At 34.3% G+C, this 17,098-nt stretch overlaps 1 protein-coding gene across 2 annotated transcripts in view; it reads right to left on the reverse strand.

Moving 5' to 3' along the window:
• LOC138701732 (probable inactive tRNA-specific adenosine deaminase-like protein 3) overlaps window positions 1–17,098 on the reverse strand; it is a 173,242-nt gene that overhangs the window by 150,917 nt on the left and 5,227 nt on the right. For both annotated transcript variants that reach the window (XM_069828968.1, XM_069828950.1), the window contains exon 2: window positions 16,899–16,990. The gene's annotated coding sequence lies outside the window, so the exon portion shown is untranslated. The remainder of the gene's footprint in view (window positions 1–16,898; window positions 16,991–17,098) is intronic.

A 17,098-nucleotide genomic window follows, 5' to 3' on the forward strand; every position in this document is an offset into this window, starting at 1 on the left:
TTTTTCACTGACTGTAGCTTTATGATTTGTTATATTATGCTATACAACATATTATGCATTTGTTCTTACATTCTATAGTCGTTCGGACATACTCAATAAATTAAAAGGAGAGTGCTAAGTTAATATGTGAATATCTTACGCTTGATATATAAGGCAATCTCAAATAATCGCAGAGATTTGTTTTCATTTTATTATATCAGCCAGAGTTCGTGGATATCCAGAGTACTGCAATCCTTTGCGCCGGCAAATGCCGACAAATCCGCCATTGTTATTCCAGCGCGCGCTATGCAGTATACAGTTGTATAGGGAAAGAATGTAATGTAAGCGAAAAAATGCAGTGCTGCTGTGTTCAGAACTGTTCACAGAGAACTGAAAAAGGCTCACATTTGTTTTCTCTGTCACAAGGTGAAATAAATAAGGAAAAAGGAAAGAAGTGACTATAAACATAAAAAGGAATGATCCTCTACCTAAGCGACCATATAATTGTGAGATTAATAAAATTAATGACTGTATTTTGATATTTATTTATTTATTTATTTATTTATTTATTTATTTATTTATTTATTTATTTATTTATTTATTTATTTATTTATTTATTTATTTATTTATTTATTGTTTTATTTTTTTATTTATTTTTTTTTTCAAAATTTGACCCCCAAAATGTTCTTCTAAAACTAATCTAAAATTTAAGTTGTTGCAGCAATGATATTTCTACATAAAACAAATTAAAATTATGTATCAATTAGGATCAATGTCAAATTTTTACCATCTTCTCCCTTTCAAACCAAGCATTTCTGAATTTAATCCTAATTGCTATTTGCCAGAATGCCATAACATATTTGTGAATGTTCTGAATTCATTCTTGAGACAAGATTGTATTGTTTGGCTCGATTGGAAAATACGAAGACCGTAGAAACTCTATTAAGGCGACATTATACTGAAATAACTAACTTCCATATTTTTAAAGCTAAATTCGCAAAATGTTTATCACTAGTATATCTAGTTAATAATAACACATTTACAAAATTTCATCCCTCTATGATAGTGGTTTGCATTTTATTTATATCTTAATAAAATATTGTATTGCTTTATGTAAGAAGTTCCTTGCGCCACAATTTACATTATTTTTAATTAATATTTACTTATATGATTCCTTATATACACTGGAATAAACATTACTATTGGAATTCTCTGTACAGTGAATGGGTAAATTACTAGGAATTTTTATGACTATTTATTTTTTATGTTTTATTTTACAATAAAAAATTCTAGTAAAACCCTATAGTAAGCTTTGATCCCATGTATGTAAGGATCCATATAAGTGAATATCACTTAAAAATAAAGTAAACTGTAGTGCAAGCGACTTTTTATATAAAGCGGTTCAATATTTTAATCAAATATTAATAAAATGCAACCACTTGTCATAGGCGGATGAAATTTTGTACACTTGTCACTATTAAGCAGACATACCAGTGATCAAATTTGGTGAATCTAGCTTCATAAGTATGGCAGTTATTGATTTCGCTATTGTGAACCCTTAAAACTAAGGAACTTGGAGATATTTCAGTATAGTGTCCCCTTAAATGTGGAAGCCGGAGAGTTTGCACGAGGAGTGCAGTTGGAAATGTTTAGATTTATTATTTTTTTATTTGCAACAATGTTGTTTTCATTCATTGCTTGAAATTTATTAAGTTCATGCTGCTCTAATACCTATAAGGAATGTATTGAACACTTAAATGCATATTTATGCTGTAATATTAAATTAACTTTTTGTACATTTGTATGTTGACTGACAATAATGTTCTGAAATAAACGAATATCCTTTTGAAGATTTTGCCCTTCAAATTAAAAATATCTGAGTTTTACTTTAAATATTCCTATCCCACGCGTGTTGAAAAGGAATAACAATGGCGGCCGACTCGTTGATTGCGCTACTCTGTTACTGACACATAACATCCACGGACTCTGATGTCAGCCTAATTGAGGGACACGGATATAAAGCGCATTGTTACTTCAAAACTCATATATCTCAACTATCGATCCCATAAAAATTTTACTTCGAATAAAACTTGTCGGAAACATTTTTAAAGCAACTTTTGTTATGAAATATTATCATAAAAATCAATAATAAGCTAGTTATTTCGATTTATTTACTTCAGTCTACCTTATAACCTTCCTTTTGAAGAAAGTATTTTGAATGCCACATAGCCTAAAATATAAGTGGGACTTAACTTACTTCACATACCAATTTCCGTAGAAGTCAGTTAGCTATTATCGCGTGTAAAGGTAAAAAAAACATACAGACATATAGGCCTAAACAAAAAATTCAAAATGCAATTTCCGGTCTCAGGACAGTTAACACCAATTATTTTTGTGAAAGTGAAAATTACCAGAAGAATTTAGCTTACAGTTTTATTATTAGTATAAATTTATCTTTATTTACTTATTTATCTATTATTATTTATTTATTCATTTCCTTATTTATTAGTTTATTTGTTTGTTTACTTGTTTACTTATGTGTTTATTTAATCTGGTAGATATAAGGATTTATATAAGGGTATAAAGGAATTTAAGAACGGATATCAGCCAAGGGTAAACGTGATCAAGGATGAGAATGGTGACTTGCTTGCAGAATCTCCATCAATCCTAAACAGATGGAAAAACTATTTTGCGCAACTACTAAATGTACATAGGCCAAATATAAATGATCGGGACGAAATTGAAATACGAACTACTGGCCATTTATACCCGAACCCACGCTTTCAGAAGTTGAAATTGCGATAGAAAATCTGAAAAAGTACAAGTCTCCAGGTATCTATCAAATTCCAGCAGAATTAATACAAGAGGGTGGAAGTGCATTATATAGCGAAATTTATAAACTTGTAGTTGTTATTTGGGAAAAGGAAATTGTACCAGAACAATGAAAGGACTCCATAATTGTACCTATTTTTAAGAAGGGGGACAAAACCAACTGTGGTAACTTTCGAGGAATATCACTTTTGTTGACGTCGTACAAAATTCTGTCCAATATTCTTTTGAGAAGATTAACTCGTACGTAGATGAAATTATTGGGGATCATCAGTGTGGTTTTAGGCGTAATAGATGGACTATTGATCAGATTTTTTTGTATTCGACAGATAATGGAGAAAAAATGGGAGTGTAAGGGTACAGTACATCAGTTATTCATAGATTTCAAAAAGGCATATGACTCGGTTAAGAGGGAAGTATTATATGATATTCTTATTGAATTTGGTATTCCCAAGAAACTAGTTCGATTAACTAAAATGAGTCCGTATAGGCCAGTTTCTATCTGATGCTTTTCCAATTCACTGCGGGCTAAAGCAAGGAGATGCACTATCACCTTTACTTTTTAACTTCGCTCTAGAATATTCCATTAGGAAAGTTCAGGATAACAGTCAGGGTTTGGAATTGAACGCGTTACATCAGCTTCTTGTCTATGCGGATAACGTGAATATGTTAGGAGAAAATCCACAAACAATTAGGGAAAACACGGAAATTTTACTTGAAGCAAGTAAAGCGATATGTTTGGAAGTAAATCCCGAAAAGATAAAGTATATGATGATGTCTCGTGACGAGAATATTGTACGAAATAGAAATATAAAAATAGGAGATTTATCCTTCGAAGAGGTAAAAAAATTCAAATATCTTGGAGCAACAGTAACAATATAAATGACACTCGGGAGGAAATTAAACGCAGAATAAATATGGGAAATGCCTGTTATTATTCGGTTGAGAAGATTTTTGTCATCTAGTCTGCTGTCAAAAAATAAAATCTGAGAGTTAGAATTTATAAAATAGTTATATTACCGGTTGTTCTGTATGGTTGTGAAACTTGGACTCTCACTTTGAGAGTGGAACAGAGATTAAGGGTGTTTGAGAATAAGGTTCTTATAAAAATATTTGGGGCTAAGAGGAATGATGTTACGAGAGAATGAAGAAAGTTATACAACGCAGAACTGCACGCACTGTATTCTTCACCTGACATAATTAGGAATATTAAATCCAGACGTTTGAGATGGGCAGGGCATGTAGCACGTATGGACGAATCCAGAAATTCATATAGAGTGTTAGTTGGGAGACCGGAGGGTAAAAGACCTTTGGGGAGGCCGAAATGTAGATGGGAGGATAATGTTAAAATGGATTTGAGGGAGTTGGGATATGATGATAGAGAGTGGATTAATCTTGCACAGGATAGGGACCGATGGCGGGCTTATGTGAGGGCGGCAATGAACCTGCGGGTTCCTTAAAAGCCATTTGTAAGTAAGTAAGATATAAGGTCATTAGGTTTCTCTTCTCCTCTACCAGGAAACTACAATATCAAGAATACAATTAATATTAATTTTACAGTTACAATAAAATCGAAGTACTAAAACATTACCTGATTAACAAAGACTGGACAATTTATTGTAGAATTTAAGAACAAAGAATAGTTATTTAAGATACTTGTGAGGTAAGTGTATCTTTATTGCGCGAGTGGAAAGATTTAAGCACGAGGCGTCAGCCACAACCATACGTAATTTTATCCAAGACCATAACAAAAAAATTCTGTTTTATAAAATAAAATATGTTGAAAATAAGTCCTCATATAATCAGATATCATGGCATGGATTTTAGAATCGATACGCGTACTAGGTAGGTTATGATGTAGGAAGCCATGAATAGTGAAGAATGGTATCTAAAATAACAAATTATAATTATATAATTTTAATATATTTCTATATATATATATTTTTTTTTCAAGTTTCAGGGGTTATTTAGAAGCGTTCACGGGACTAATGTGATTAAAATAATTTCACATTTTTCTTCTGTAAACTTAAGAGGAATATTAAAACATAATTAATCATCGTGTCTGTTTAGCTCAGTTGACTAAGGCGTGTTGTTATAATGTTATTAAATTCAATAATTCGAAATTCAGTAAATCCAACTTCGCCGGATCGAATCTCCTCGCTTCCCTAAAGTTACAAAATAAAAGAAGTGCTTATTAGATATGGCTGTAATGCACAAAGTGGGGGTGGCGGGGTGGGGGTGGTGGTGGTGGTGGTGGTAGATAGACAAAGGAGAAGTAGATTGAGTGAACGGAGATACAAGAAATAGTAATAAATAAGTAGAGGAAGTGACATCTAGTAACTAATATATTAACTTCTTGAGTAATAGTTGAATGGAAAAGTGATATATGTGCGGTCCTGGGTACTAGGAAAATAATAATGAACTGTGAGGTAAAGTTTATTTCACTCGTGGAATAAAATAATGTTGAATAAAAGCCTACTTTACAAATGCAAAAGTATTTAGTAACGCATGTTTTTTTGTTACGGTTATGGATAAAGTATTATTTACTAAAGTACAAATTATACGTAGAATAATTATCTAGGCATGAAATTACTGAAGATTGAAATAATTTATGCTACAATAAGAGAACTATTTACAAAGAGAACAGAACAAGTACCTAATTTTATTAAGTTCCAGATACAACGCAGTGCGCTTGTGCAGTAAACAAGAGCGCCTAAATGTACGTTACTTGTGAACAGTCTTGCGAAGCCTATTGCCTACATAGAAGAAGACTGCTGCCAAGACGCGGCCCATTTTTTAATTCCGTATCTGTATATACAGGGACATCATTTTATTTTTACTTCAACTTTTATTGTACCTGAGTTTTTTAATGTATTTCACTCCCACCCTTCTACTAACGAAGTTCCAACATCCTCCACACAGAACCAAGGCCGCAGTACTGAGTTAGTGATTATAGTACGTTTCAGAAATATGTTCGCGTTTTCCAGTGACGAAAACTTCCAATATTGAATCATATTTTCGCACAGGTACTGTCGTCCGTTTGCCTACGTCGCATCCCGATTTCCCCCATCTGCTTCAGCTCGCTCCACTGTAAAGACTAGTGGCTGGGCTTTCTTAGCTCTTTTCTGAAAACATTAATTTCTGTTAGGAATTAATTGGACGTCTACGTAATATTATGCAACTGTTTAAAATAAATTAAATAAAAGGGCCTCGTTAAGTAATTAACTATCACGTGATTTCCCCCCCCCTTTCTACGATCCTGCGACATAACCACTTGGACGGACAGTACATAGCATGTCTGAGTAATTTTATCTGTACGGGTTGGGCAGAAGTGAAGACTGAATTTACAGTACGTAAGGTACTCTTTTATAGAATAGGTACAGAATTACGTATTTCAACATGAGTTACTAATGTGCTGTAGACAGTATAATATACACTGCATAATGAATAAGTTCGCATGGATAACTCAGTTCGTGAGTAAAAACACTTATTGTTAATACTGTACTGTATTTTGATTAAAGAAAACCTAATGAAAATTATCACACTCAAAATCGCGATATTTCCTACTTTTCTTCCCTCCTGTACTTAGTAAAGTGATTTGTTTGTATTTTACGTCAGTATCATCGAATTCCAGTCGTGGAAGGAGGTAGCGAACGGTGTTTCCGGGTCTCAATCATTAATCCAAAGGTATAGCCAGGTTAATATTAAAAATGTTAGTAAAAATAAAATGATGTCCCTGTACATACTAGAGTCGTGCATTACAGGCGCTATGTTCGGTTCAAGTTTGTCGAGTATGGTGAAGTTCGATATTCGCCGATGTTCGCTCTGCAGAAGGAGGCCTGTCGTGCTTGTTCCATCTTGTTACAAAAATATTAACTGTCCTCCACTCTCATCCAGGGGCGGCTTTCGAAGAGGGGCTGCGGAGCTGCAGCACCCCCAGATATTTGTGGCTCTTGTCTCGTTTTATGTTGTGAAATACATTTATTATGCAGTCCCTATTTAGCGGTTCGAATTTTTTTTAAATTAAGCTCTCATTGACATGCACGCAATCGTTAGTGAAGTCACTTTCTTCCCTGGTGCTGCCAGAGCGAAGCCAGAGACAAGGACTATGGGTGAAGCCACTTCCTCCCCTGGAGCTGCCAGTCTCGTCTCGGATGCTTTGCGCGTTAGTTTTACCCCTCCCCCTGCTACCCCCTGGCCGGGAATCGAGAGTTTCTAGGCGCTGCAAAAATCGCAGCAGCTTGTGAGTAGCGCGCAGTTAAATACATTTTCTTTAATGTTGTGAGTATAACAAGTGCAACCAACAATGTTTAATTCTGTACAATATTTACAGTCTATTCAGTTCAGTACCTTGACAATTCAGGAGAAATGTGAAATTAAGTCCCCATCAGTTGAATCTCATAATGGAAAGAGCCGCTAAACAAAATACAAAGGCTCACATATTTTTTGCTAATTTATCCAGTATCCCTGCTTTCTTCTCTTGAATTCCATACAGTCTGTATTAGATTATGTGTTTCAAAGACAATTCCATCAGATGGGCCAATAAGATGGAGTTTTAAAATAAGAACAGTAAATGTTGTTCATGAGAAGAAGGAGACATTGCTAGAATGTTTCCAAACCATAATGGAATCTGAAACATCTAACAACATCACAATAAATGAGGCAAGCGCCCTGGTGCGTGCTCTTGAAGATCCTGAATTCAATTTCTGGCTCAGTTTTTTTCATTTATTGCTGTATCGTGTAGATATAGAATACAACCAACTACAACATCGCCAGTTAGATATTTCTAAGGTTCAAATCTGCATATAAACATTAAGATATGGTTTATTTAACGACACTCGCAACCGCAGGGTTTATATCAGCGTTACCGATGTGCCGGAATTTTGTCCTTCAGGATTCTTTTAAATACCAGTAAATCTACTGACATGAGCCTGTCTCATTTAAACACACTTAAATGCCATCGCCCTGGGCCGGGATCGAACCCGCAACCGACTATGTTACCGAGGCCGACTCTGCATATCAAGCTTTGTTAATGCCATACAGACAATACGGAACAGTGCACAGTTGAGCAGCGAGATCTGTGAAAATGAAAACCCTAAAAAGCGTCGTAAGGTCGAAGGGATTCAGACAAGGGTTGCGGCAGCCAAGGAAATGTGTGACCTCACTTTCACACAAGCTAACACCCGATTACAGTTTATAGATCATCTGATATTATCTTCTCTTATGTGTCAAGAAAAATTTGAATGCTACAAAAGCTCATTTCCTGAAAATGACCTAAATGTATGTGTGAAGCTTTTTCTAATGTTCGATAAAGACAAACTAAAAACGGAACTTACTGTGTTGTATCAGAGACAAGAATTCCGAAATATCAGTGACGCAGTCACGCTCTTGCAGTTTCTTCTATCTAAGAACTTGCAGGCCTATTTTCAGAAGTTGTGAAACTACTACGAATAGCTATCACCATACCAATGACAATTTCCGAACCAGAACGTTGCTTTTCGTGTTTGAAGAGAGTAAAATCCTATCTTAGAAATACGATGAGAGAAGAGAGACTGACCGCATTAGCTATGTTTTCCATTGTAAAGGCTACGTTCATAGACATCTATGACGTAGTGCAGAGGGCGGCCATTAGAGGGAACCCAAGAGTTGCAACTTAAACTGAGACAATTCTGTCCGGCGCCGGGGTGGGTATCCGGTGTGGCTTAGTGGATTAAGCATCAGCACGTAGAGCTGAAAACCCGGGTTCAAATCCCGGCGCCGGAGAGAATTTTTCTCCGTTCCATTACTCTTTCATCGTATGTTAAACGGCATATCGGATTTTAATAAGAGGATGATTCGAAAGTTTGCAACCTACAAGACAAGGCGCATGGAACTAATCTTTAAATAAAGTAAGTTGCATGGTTTATTTTTGTATGCAGCCCCCCTGAATTCAATACACACGAGCCACCACTGCGTCCCATCCCTTCATATTTTAATCGCTTAAGGATTTTAACACAGATCTTGCGATTAGTTTTTCATAAGAAATGAGGTTAAGTTTGTAATGTCTTGGTTGTCTCTCTCATATTTGAAAAAACACACACACATACGCACACACACATACAGTATATACAAAAAAGATATTCCATGCAATAAAAATAAATAATTCAATAGTTGGTAACGGTACTATAACGACATAACTGCTTACGCGGTATTTTAAAGTCTTATAATTCTAACCAGTTTTCATTAAAAAATATGACCGATTAGACGTTGATTTCAATGCCGGACAATCATATTTCAAACTCCTAATCCAGCTATCCTGAATGAGATTTGATTTATTTTATTTACTTGTTATTTTTTTTTACAATTCTCCAAAAATTAGGGTGGTAAATTAAAACAAAATTTTCAAAGACGATACTTTTCATTTTTTTCCGTGGCTGTATTTGTATATTTAAAATCCTTTCACCATTTCCCCACTGCTAAGAAACATGCAGGCGAAAACATCGCGAGAAAAGAACGCTATAATTATAAGTTTCTTATTATATACAAAGAGAAAAAAATTACTTATTGTAGCCGGATTTTACCATTTTAACCCTTTGAAGCACAAATTAATTTTTTATATTTTTCATATCATGGATCATACCAAAGCTTCAATCAATTTTTTTCAACACTTTAACTCTACACACAATTTCAAAATACGGTTCTTCTGAATAACCACTATGCCGCAAAGGGTTAAAAGCTGCACAATGTTTTAATTATATGCCTATAAATATACTAATTTTATGTAGCACACAAAACTATTTCAGACAAGTTTACATGAAACATTATTTAACCACATATAACCAAAAATCTTAAAAGGAATAGGCCTACCACAAAAATAGAGTTCATATTTCCTTACTTTGTCATTTATCTCTCATCCACGTCACATGTCGACATTATACTATATTTCCTTGCTATGGAAACTCCTCAATAAGGACCTCAAAACAATATCTATCTCTGATGTCCCATTATCATTTTGTTGCTATGGAAGAGATTTCTTATGACATCTCCATTCCCACATTTTTATAACTTGAAGGGCCGCATAGTGGTGGCTAATCATCTTCCCAAAGACATCCTGCTGATGAAATATTTGTGGTATTGTTACGTCTCTGTACATTTCAGTTTTTTCTGGAAACTGAATGTAATTACACAGTGACTTGAACATTTAAGAGTTGTGGGAAAAGAAGATTTCCCACTAAAATATTCCAACCATAGCATATCAAATTCACAAGTTCGGTGCGTTTACTTCCTTAGTACGCGAAATATAAAGAAAAATATTATGATGCTACAAAGAAAGCAACTTCGATCGAGATTTTCTGGGCGAAACACGTTTTTTGCTATCACAATATCGATAACGTGGTTTTTAATATATTATATAAATAGAATCTGTAATACGAAAACTGTTCCTAGCCTGCCTACTTCAGTGGATTCACGACAACCAGAATGCAATGCGAAATTATTTCGGCACTGCAATGCGTGTTAAATGTGGCAGTGAGTAGGAGTCTATGACGTGTCAAAACGTCCGTATTACGTACTCATACTACAAGCAATATAAATCCAACAAGGTTCACTTTTCACCAAGATAAAGTACAAGTAATGTGCGGGTTCTTGAGAGCACGTAGTTCAGCTGCTTTGACATCCCTGACGTAAAGCAACGAAATTTGAATACTGTTGTTCTCCTCGAAGTCCTATGCTAGCTCCGGAAGTTCCGACCAATATTCCTGAGTCACACACTTATAATGGTGATTATGCAAGTGTGTATGTGTGTGTGTGTGTGTAATTAGGGTAGCAATGGACGGAGCGTGGTCTAGGAGCAATGGGCGGAAGTCGTGCTCCGAGACTATGTTCGGGCGTGGGTTCGAATCCGCTTGGACTGATACCTTGTTGGGTTTTTCCGAGTTTTCGCCAAACTGTAAAGCCTTGGTGGACTACACGAGAGATAGTGAGTGGTTTCTATGGCTGCGAGGTGCGCAGACCTCACATCTCGCAGTTATAGAAACCACTGACTGCCTCTCGTGTAGTCTGGTCCGCCTCGCACCTCGCACGTCGCATGGGTCGGTTCAGAAAAACCAAGCCTTAAGGCGAATCTTTGAACTCATCTCAGTAAAATATCATTTCACTATCACCAAGGTTAAACTGCAGAGTCCGAGGCGTTACTTACGTCATTTTTGCTCTAAAGTAATTATGGAAACAAGACATGAAAAAATAAAATTAAAATAAGCGAATAAAGACGAGTATTTTCCTTGGACAAAGAAAAAAAATGCACTTTCCCTTGCTTAAAAAATCAGTGAATGGAAGTAGTATTTTCCCCGTGCATTGTCTCGCATTCAGCACTTTTACCATCACCAATTTCATCGATAGTAGCCCATATAGCTGCGGAATTGATAAAGTGGCAGTTGCTAAAGGGATACTATGAAGCACCATCCTCCTTGTAGGGGAAAAAAATCAACGTTTCTTTCGCTTTCACTTACCGACGAGTTTAATTTCATTACTTGGCCATGCTCTTCCACTGCGCTATTAAACATTACATTGCCTTGATGGACGTCACCACCACTTCCCACCATTGACACTATCAACTCACACATCGACAGAAATTTCGAACAGTCCATCTCGACATACCGGTATTTTATGGTGGAATGTCAACTCAAATGTATATAGCTACTTTAAAAGCGAGTGTGTATAAAATAAGTATAATAAACTTTATAGAAGACTTTTAATTATTATTAGCAACATTATGTAAAAAAATTGTGGAAAAATTGCATAGAGGCACTGTGTCAAATATCGTATTCTAATGGAAAACCAAAAATGACTGAGACAGTAGTTCAACAACGGACACGTAATATTATTATGAGTGTAATTTGAAGTATCCACTTGTATGATAGGATAATGTCATTTTAATTTATCTTAATGTTATCAGCATAACAATTTTCAGGTGAAAAAATTGGAAATTACATTATCTGGTATTAAAAAAATTATCCTCCCTTGCTTGTTCGCTTCGTAAACCTGCCCCCTATTATTTGCAGATGACACAAGTATAGTAATTACAGCCAATAACTCTAACACATTCCAAGCTTCAACAGAGGAAATTCTCTTGAAAATATGTGATTGGTTCTCAGTCAATAAATTAGTATTAAATTGTAACAAAACTAACATAATTCAATTTAAATCCTGTCCAAATTCAACCTCGCAAATCTCAAGCACAATAATTAACAATAGATCCCTATTATTCTAGCTGTGAAGCAATGTATGAATACCACGGAATGTTAATAATTACAATGCAATGCAATACAACTATAGTACAAAGAAGATACCAAATTGCACTTGTTCATAGAAGTTAATGGATCTAATGGAAAGGAATAACAGAGTCCTAGTTCTAATATGTACTAATTAATAATGGTAATAATGGTAATAAGTTATAAATTTAAAGACGTTTTGTAACAAAAAGACAGCATAGAAAGTTGTCACGTTATAGTCACACTTACAAAGACAATTCTTTGATTTTCATTATTTTGCTATTTGAGAAAATACATATCAGTTAATACTCATGCCTGTTGAATGGCCAGAAATAATTTTACACAATATCTCAAGTCAATGGTTTCAAAATGATGCAGATCCTGAAAAATTATCCCCCCTAGCTCCGAAAACTTGCACAACTATAGTATTAAGGAGATACCAAATTGCACTTGTTAATAGAAGTGAATAGATCTAATGGAAAGGGATAACAGAGTCCTAGTTGACTCACGTCAATATAGTTCCAAAATGATGCAGATACTGAACAATTTGAGAAAGAACGTACCGGTAACTGACATTCATGTCCACTAGGCTACACAAAATTTTGCTGCTTTCTGTGTGAATGGGACAGTTGTGCTCGAGATAAGCATTATAAAATAAAAATAGGGCCAACACGACAATCACTAGAACCGGGGAAGAAAAATATTGTACATCAATCCCTAACACCTCAAAGTAAAGTAATTTTACCCCCTTTACACATTAAGTTAGGGTTAATGAAGAATTTTGTTAAAGGGATGCATCATGAACTGAAGCATTTAAACATATCCTAGAAAAATTTCCTGCTATGAGTGACTCAAAAATAAAAGAGGGAATTTTCAATGAAACGCAAATTAGAGCAATAATGAAGGACAATCACTTCGAATCTTTGTTGGAAGGAAGAGAGCCGCCTGGATTGCATTCAAGGAGGTTGTATTAAATTATCTGGGTAACTGTAGAAGTGAGAACTATGAAAAACTAATGCAAAATTTACTGTTGGCGTATGAAACTATGGGTTGTAACATGTCCCTGAAAATTCACTTCCTTCACTCCCATCTTGACTTTTCCCCGAGAATTGTAGCGATTTCGGTGATGAGCATGGTGAGCGTTTTCATAAAGGAATTTCAACTATGGAAAAAAGATATCAAGGACAGTGGAGTACCAATATGCTAGCAGACTACTGTTGGACTTTAGCTCGTGATGTACCTGATGCCCAGTATAAAAGAAAATGTAGAAAAAGAAAGCTGTAATCTTCTGAACAGTGAGTATTTAACCTTATTGCCATTATATAAAGCTGTATTTTGAATAGATACAAATTCGAAAAAATCTCAAAAACCGTAACTAACAACTGTTTTTTATTGTCATATTCACTTTCAGGAGGTTCAAATTATATAGAAAACATATATCACATGCCCAGCACAAAAAAAAAAAAAAAAAAAACAAAAAAAACAAAGTTGAAATTTGTTATGCAGTGATAATTGAAACAACTCACATTTTATTTTTAATACTTGTAAAATGCCATGGCAGCTTGGGTTAAATAGTAAAAGAGTTTTCTGAAGCATTCCCCACATTATTTGTTACGGTATGCTTCACCTCACAGTTTCAAACTTTCGTGGAATGAGTTGCCACCTACGACAGTATATTCCATCTCAAAATAGTTATATCAGGATCCTCTAACAACCGCCCAATTTTTATATTGTTGACCTGAGACATTGTGTAAAGAAGTATGATGACAGCATGCAGTTTAAGACATTTAAGTGAGCTAATTTAATAACATTCAGCTGCAGTAAATATCGAAAGTGATTTTTAGAAATCTTTGCAAAATCTTATCTTACATTTTACCACACCATTCACATTTCTATTCGTGTTCCCATTTCCATAACATCAACTTGCTCCAATACAAGAATATAAGAAGATTGATTTAGACAGCAGGAGTAATGAAATATTAACTGACATGAATTTCCTGGTAACAAAAACCCAAGTAAGTTTGCATTTATCTGAAATATATTGAGATTAAACATAAATTCACTTAAAAGTAAACACTTTATGAAGAGAACAACTGTAGGTAACACTATAAACAATTATCAGTGAAAATGTATTAAAATATATAAATAAAATATTCAAAATGAATGAGCTCCTATAAATAGCGCAATTTAACAGCAATTCTTATTATGGTACTGAATATCTTCAATCTGAACTATTTAACAACAATAAAAGCCAAACAACTTTGTTTCGTAAATTTGCAACTTTCTGTGATTATCAATATTTTACAAAGACATTGCATCTGTTAAAAATAAAACATAAGCATTGGCTATATTCTAGGCCTATATCACAAATTACTACTTGTCAAGACTTTAGTATGTTGATTTAATTTTTAATTTAATGATGAACATAAGAAAAGAGTTTCTTGGTTTGGAATTGGGTAATAATTTGAACTGTAAATCATACATAGAATAATATATTAAATGTAGGCCTATGCAACAGAGGGCGGGGGGGGGGGAAGGAACTAGCCATCCTACCCCATTATCTCCTGGCTTAGCTGTCTCATGAGCGATGCCTTATTGGTGCCACTTTTGAGGTTTCAATCAGTCTTCGGACTGCTGACTAAACATACAAACATACCCCTAAACTGAGCTATTATCTTCTTTTGGCGAAATAAATACCCTTAAAACGGTATAGAATCAAATGTGGGTGGGCTAACTCATCAGTAGCTACACATATTTTTGTTCTACAAGAGAAAACAGCCTCAGAATAATTTTATTACAAGTGTGTATTAGAGGATATCCTATAAATTTTTTATTTTGACCTTGTCTTGTGAGTACATTCTTACTCTTATGAAGTTTTATGTTAAAAAATAAAGATATTTTTAGAACTAATCAGAACATCCATAATTTTAATACAAGACACAAATCAGATCTCCTTAATACAAGAGACAAATCAGATCTCTTCGTCTCAGCTATTAGAAAAACTGAGTTCACTATTCATGTATTATACTTCCTAATTACGGTACATAGTATCTTAAAGCGTCATAAGACTAGAGAGATTAAGTTTAAAATAGAATTAACAAACTTTCTCCATATTCATATCTTCTACTCAAGTGAAGAACGTTTATATTTATAAATTAAATTAGTGATGCCAGCAGCCAGCTGGTTTTATTATTATTATTATTATTATTATTATTATTATTATTATTATTATTATTATTATGTGGGTAGCTCAGTTGATAGAGCAACTGGAGGGCTTGGGCTCAATACCGGGTGGTGATGGAATTTTCCTGTTACCAAACCTTCTAGATTGGCCTAACGTTCACTCAGTCTCCTATAAAATTAAGTATTGGGACTATCCCGAAGGTAAAAGGCGGTAGGAACATGGTGCTGACTATACCATCTCATTTTAGTGCCGAGGTCATGAAAGCATGGAGCTCTACCACCATGCCACTCCCAGATCTTTCATGGCATATAAAGGGGATATATTTACCTCTTATCTTGTCTAGTATTTATTAATAATTATGTATTATATTTTTCTGTACATAATGTTATGCTTGTTTTATGTCCCAAAGCTACAATGCTGATGTAAGAATATAATAGATGAAATGAAATGAGCACAGAGATTAAAGAAGGATCGTCAGATGAAATAAAAGTATAAATTAAACGTCTATGGCTAAAGTTAGAATTAGATGTAAAGACTGTAAGTAAATTATAATTTGTAATAAAAATTTATTTTAGAACAAGCAAAGGCAGCTTATATATCACTTGTGATTGACTCTAAGATCCTGGGTTCAAAGCCAGTTAGTGAAGGGATTTTCTCATTACCAAAAGTTACAGAATGGTCCTGAGGTCCACTCAGCCTCATATCAAATTAAGTAATGGGTCTTTTCAGGGGGTAAAAGGCAGTCGTAGCATGGTGCCGACCACACTATCTCATTCTAATGCCGAGGTTAAGAAAACATAGAGCTCTACCCTCATGCCCCCTTTCCCCCAGCATCTTCTGGCTACCTTTATTTCTTATCTTACCTATTACATATGTATTATATATGTTTATATACAATGTTTTGTATGTAATATTTTTTTTCTATATCGCAAAATCACAATACTGATGTAAGCTTTATACATGAGCACAAAGATTCAAGTGGAATCGGCAGAATGAAATAAAAGTATAAATTAAACATCTGTAGGTAAATGTAGCATTAGGGTTAGATGTAAAGGTTGTAAGTAAATTGTAATTAAATTTGCCATCAAAACTACTTATAAAACTAGCAAAGGCAACTCATATGTCACTTTTGATTGACATTAAAATTTTGTTACTAAGTGGGTCTTTTTTTTTTATCCGGGGCCTGTACAATAAATGGACTCGCTAACTGCAATGTTTAAACTTTACTGATTGTTGCTATTTCAATTTTGTTTTCTTGTTAAGCGTTTCCACTTTCCAGTAATTGTTTCTAATGCTCTTTCCTTTGACAAATGGCAGCACACTCAGCGAGTTTCGATATTTCTCTTATAGATGGCTAGCAAGTTGAGAAAGGTTAGAAGAAGATGGACGAAATTATGTTATGGGTGATTGAAGGATTGGGAAGGAGTGAGTCGCGGATTTTGTAATTGGTGTTATCCATACAATCTCTTATAGAAGACTTTTCATCTATTACTAAACTCAATGAATTATTGAAATTAAATGCAGAAGAAAGAACATAAATTAATTTAGATTGTATTCTGACTGTAACAGAATATACATCACATAATTTAATTAAATTCATGTCTAAAATGTTAATATAGAATTGCTGTTACATTGCAAAATCTTTTTTATATTCCTACCTCTGTTTATTAATGAGCAGGAAGGTATATTGCAAAATGACAGATAGTTCAAACTCCTCTTCACGGCAGATGTAACAAAAAGCAAATGATCACTGAAACAAAAATAAATTTACATTGGAACAAATTTGCATTAGGTATTCTTACATTATTATATTGAAAATAAATATAAGAAACAGTATTAAAAAAATGGAAAATATTAT

This window comes from Periplaneta americana, chromosome 1 (assembly GCF_040183065.1).
Source record: "Periplaneta americana isolate PAMFEO1 chromosome 1, P.americana_PAMFEO1_priV1, whole genome shotgun sequence".
NCBI classification, from domain to species: domain Eukaryota; kingdom Metazoa; phylum Arthropoda; class Insecta; order Blattodea; family Blattidae; genus Periplaneta; species Periplaneta americana.